Genomic DNA, 5,515 nt, shown 5'->3' with positions numbered 1-5,515 from the left:
AACAACCCAGAAACTATGAGGTGTCCCCAGACCATGCTGATGGCAGTACTAGGGAAGGCATGACTACATGCAGGGGGTCATCTATGGTATCAGCAGCGAGACTTGCACCTAGGCTAACGGGGGAACCCAAAGGTCAGGATCAGACAAAAGTAAACACTGATATACTGACATACTGTAAGGCTTAGACTCATCCTATATCAGCCACAATTATAGGATTTTCCAGTGAAGCTTCAGATGTCAAACGGGTTGATTTACCCTTTGGAAAGTTCCACACCTCCCAGCTCACTACAAAGGGCGTCCGGCATATCTGTGGTCCTAACTTAAACACCACTGCTCTGCACATAACTTAGGTGAGCTGAATAATGTCCAAGAGCTGTTCATGAAACTGCACAAACACGCACTGAACTCCTGGGAGGAAAATGTTTGTTCGTTCCTTGATCTCTCCCTTATCTGGTGCACTGCAAATGCTAAAACAGGCCAAGGAATTTTGCTCAAGAATTGTGGTGCATCAGGAATGGAGATCAGCTTTGTGCACCAAGCATGGGCTCTTGATGCAGTGGCATTTTGAAACAGGTGGCAAAAGGAGAGTATGAACCACAAAGGAAGGTACAGTTTGCTTTTGAAAGAAAGCCTGAGCCTTTTTTTTATTTTTAAATACAAAATCAGTTTTGAAGTTGCCTAAGCATCTTTTCTCTTTTTCTTACCTCATTCTTACATGACAGACAAATGTAGAGGGTAGGCAGGAGAACTGCAGCACCCTCTAAATACTTTGTGAGCCCATGTGTGTCCCTCACCACCCTCTATGCTTCAGCAACTACAGCAGAAGCAACCAGATGTCTAGCAGAGTAGCTTGTAGCAAAGTGCTGTCTGCTGCACATATTCAATAAAAGCAGTCATTTGAATATCCTATTCCTCTAGCTTTTTCTAATAAGATTTACATGCAAAGACCTGCTTTTTTTTGCAACAGTTAAGCAGAAACATAAATAAGAAGGACGTCTCATAACTGGCTGTTATAAAAGTACTGTTTCTCAAAATTTCCATCTCACTTGTTGGGTACTTCCCCTTTAAACGATGGATTTGCAGTATCACCGGGACGTCCTGTGCAATGCCTTTAGCTAAAGAGCATCTCTGCTGGCAATTGACTTTTCTGCTGCTGTGGGAGATCTCACAGCACAACCTAAGTAAGAGTACAGTCAAATCAAATGGTTTCTGGAGTGTGCCACTGTAGAAAGACAGATGCAAAAGTTCAGTTCTCAGCTGTGCCCATGACCTGCACCATGAGCTGGGCCAAGTCACTTCATCTTCCTGCACCTCCGTTTCCACTCCAACCTTTGCACCTGTGAGCTAGGCAGATGAGTTTCATTGTGTTTGTCCAAGACACACTAAACCAGAGCTGTCAGCCTGATTTGTGCCTCTTGGCGCTGCCGATGTTACCAGTTCTGGGGGATTTACTGCAGGTCTTCATGTTTGGAGGCTCTCACGAAGTCTCCGATCCTGGGATGATGCGTTGAATTAATTTTTCATTTAAAAGGAAAGGAAATTTTTAGGCAAGCTTGAAAAGGCAAGCACTAGAAGTTCATACTTGAGAACGGAAATAATGCAGAGGTGAGGTGGTGTTATTTTGGGTGTGCAATCGTTATTTTTAACACGTGGTGTTAGCAGCGTGGCAGTAACACAGAAAGAATCTAAATGATGTACCCACAACAGTAAAATTAGTAGAGAGTTAAAATGCTCCTGTTGTAAAGGCACTAGACAAGCAAACATCTAATTACCGTGTTTTAGCAGTACGGAAACCCAGTTAATTTACCAGGGATTGCATGCGTTTGCATATTCTGTTTACAAAGGAAGATGCTGCCATTCAAAGCCTGCAGAGTTGTCGGTGAGGGTTTTTTAACGTTGATCAGGCCAGCCCCACACTCCTCTGCACTCTGCTGCACACGATGCCAGCGGCCAGGCACTCCTGCCCTCCTTCAAACCGCGCTGCCAAGCCAAAATCTGCCTGCTCCCCAGGCGCTGTGCACGGCAGCCCTCCAGGAAGAAAGAAAAGGGGCTGGCAAGGAGGAAACATGGACTTTCTGATTTTGTTGTTGATTCCATGGCTGGCTTGCATGGGCCTGCTAGCCCACCTCTAAAACGGGGATAATGAGTCATTATCCTGCCAATAACAATGTGTATCTTTATTCAGTTCTCCTCCCAGCGTGTTGGTTGCCAGCAGGTGATGCAGATGGCCCAGGTCGGGTGACAGGCAGCAACCGCCAAGCAGCTGGGGTGAGCACTGGGTGCCCGGGGAGAGTGTACGCACGCCACGCCAGCTAGGTGACAGCACCCAAGAGCCACCTTACCCATGGGCCATTTGGGGAGGTGCTGGGGAGGGGATCACCACCCCAGGGAGATGGGCACAGTGCGGTGCACTGGAAAGAGATGGAAAGCCCAGGGGCAGGGCTCCAGTCAGCAGCCAGATGCCTCCCGTTGTATTCATTTGCATGAATAAATACAAAAGTGGGTTTATTGCGTCGCCTTTCCCCAGGTGGGAAGCAAAATGCCTTGCCCCACAGTCACCCCAGGAGCCTGCAGCAAAGTCCAGGCTGCAGCCAAACTTGTGAACCAAGAGAGAGGAAATAAGACCCTCCTCCAATCTCACCCATCTGCATAGGATGCCCTGAGAATGCAGGGGGAAAAGCTTGCTGTTACCTCACAAATAATTTGATAAATTCAGTTTTGAGGTAAGAAAGCCAAATTGCTCACTTCAGTAACTTTATGCTCAGATTCATCCTACCTCGGTAGTTTATGAGTTTCCTGCCTTATCTGATGCTGGGGGGATGCACAGAGCAGCTCCCCCGTGGCAGCTGCCCCTGTGCTGTGCTCCACCAAGAGTACCTGCTCAGCCCCGGCACTGCCTGTATCTTGGCATCAGATCTCACTGGGCTGGTGTGCCTCATACAAACCATTACATGCAATAACAAGCAAAGCACTGCTTGAACCTTAGCACAAAGAAGCAAAAAACCAAAACAATAAATGCATTTTCCACAAGGGCAGAGACATCAGCCTTTGAATAGGAATTGCTGGATCGGCTTATGACTCAGCTGGCTGCTCGCAGAGCACTTCAGCACATGCTCAACTTGGGGTGGCAGCTGAGGCTCTGCTGGCTTTGCTGAATGCAAAGCAAAATGCACGCAGATGTCTAGTAAAGGGTGTGGGATACGGTCGAGGTCTGTAACACTGGTAGAGCAGAGGGGTGTGTTACCCACATACCCTCCCTCCGAGTGATGGGGTCCTCCCATTGCAGGCAGCCACTCAGGAGGAGCTGGGTGTGAAATGGCAGCTGAAGGGCAGTCCGTGCTGCGCACAGGGCTCAGCATGGCATGGGGTGCAACGTGCAGGGCTTGCGTGATGCGTTCACCACCCGGGTCAAGCCCTGCTTGTTGGGAGTGGGAGGAGGGAACCAGCCCAGGCGCCAAAATGTCTGTGACTCTGCTTAGATCATACTTATAATGTTTTTCTGCATACGGATCTACGTACATAGAAAGAAAGCATTCATCTCAGCTGGAAGGACTGGCAGTCTTTGGAGTCACCCTGTCCACTGATATCCAGCCACCTTACTTTTTGCCCATTCTTTGATTTCTGCCCTCCTCCCCCCAGCCAGCACTGTTCCCAGGGCATCGTCTTCATGAAACAGCCCTTTGTTCATAGGTGCCCGAAGCCAACGTGCCTCTTTGACTGGCTGCTTCGTTTCACACCGACACCCTTAACTGCTGGTTTCATCTTCCTGGTAGCAATTGTCTCAGATGAAGTTTCAGTATCGCTGTTTCTCATCTGCGGCTTGAGAGTCCCATTTTCACCAGCCAGAAGCCAAAACCCTTGCACTTTCCTGACCTCTGCAATTACCAGCAGGGCTTTTGCTCCATGTTGCTGCAGCCTCTGGCCATGGGGAAATTTTGGAAGAGGGGCCATATGGATAAGCCACAGGAGACCTAGAAATGGAGCAGAGTTTTTGTAAAATGTCTGGCTTTTCCTGCAGTTTCATTCACATTCACTGCTGTGACCTCGCTTGCTGTGAAGTACAGTTTTGATTGCGGTGTCATTTGAATACTGCCTGTGGTGGCAGAGAGCCTCGCCTCACCTCTGGGGAGTCTACTTGTTTTCTACTTTTTTGCTTCTTAATCTAAGAGAAAAGCCACTAGCCACTCTATACTGCAAGTCTCCCATCACTCTTCATGGGCAAGAGGTGGAACAGAAGTGCAAAGGAAAGCATCACACATAATTATGCAGGTTTTTCCCACCCCCAACGCATATTTATGTGATAGCTTGTGCAAGCCTCTTGGTGCTGCTCAGGATGTTCTGCTAGATGCATGCCACTTTTGGTTTTCATTATACCATGAACATCCGTCTAACTTCAGCCAGCAGCTTTTAATAGCCCTTCAGCAAACCCCACACATTCGCCAGTGCCTTCAGCAGTGTAAGGAGCCCTCAGCATGCATTTCTACCATTCTCTTAAAAGATGAAGAGCAAAACATCTTCATACTTCTGCAACAGATTGAGTGGAAAAATGGCAAGCCCGCCACACGCCCGTAATGCTGTTGCACCAAGCAGGTCCGTTTTTTATTTCAGCTTTCATATTTGAGCTGCAGCACACAGGAGTCTGCGCTGGAAATCCCTGTCACACCACTGCTGCGCCGTGGGGGTGTTCAGGTCCAAATGTGAACTTTGCAGATCAGTAAAGCACCCAAATGCTGGTGTCTGGGTGCAGCACCCATGGGAAGCCTGGCACCACAATAGATTACCTCAACCCTGGAAATTTTACAGCATTTGGGTGAGATGTTTAAGATAACTCAGAGGCCCAGGACATGGCTGCCTTCCTACGGGCTCTCCTCAGGCAGCTCTGTCCTCCCAGGGAAGGCTGCCTGATGGAACAGCAGCACCGTGCAATGGGCTGGGGGCCCATGGTGCTGCTCAACAGCTCTGCTCAGGGGCTGGAAGACGGATAGACATTCAGCCCAGCATTGGAGAAGCTAACTGGCTCTGCTCATGGACCAGCTCCAGCACATGACTGCCCTCCGTGTCAGTAAAAGCTCTAGGAAACACAAGCCTGGAGGTCTGGGTACCATGCCCCAGCACAGGCTATTGCCATGCCTTGGTGTACTCAAGACATGAAGGATTCTCCTCTTTTGATGGCATACCAGCTTTCAGGGATGGGTGCAACTGTGGTACTGGGGGTAGGGGAGGAAATCTGCTGCTCAGCTTTTCTCCTGCACTAAACAGTGGCAGCTAGTTAGATGGTTAATGGCCCACCAGGCCTTGTAGCTCTCCTTGGAAACCCTGCCTTGGCTAATCACTTTAGCATGAACTGCAGGAAAGTGTTGATAGCAGAAGAAAATAAGATCACACCAAAACTATCGCACTGTGTTTCTTGGTGAGAAGAATAAAATTTATTTCATCCATCACTCAAATAACTTCAGATACACTGTGCATGAGCTGTTGAGTCTCACCCATTGATGCCATTATCAACAGTTCAGCA

Source organism: Falco cherrug, chromosome 2 (assembly GCF_023634085.1).
Source record: "Falco cherrug isolate bFalChe1 chromosome 2, bFalChe1.pri, whole genome shotgun sequence".
Lineage (NCBI taxonomy): Eukaryota > Metazoa > Chordata > Aves > Falconiformes > Falconidae > Falco > Falco cherrug.
This window is presented reverse-complemented; position numbering follows the sequence as displayed.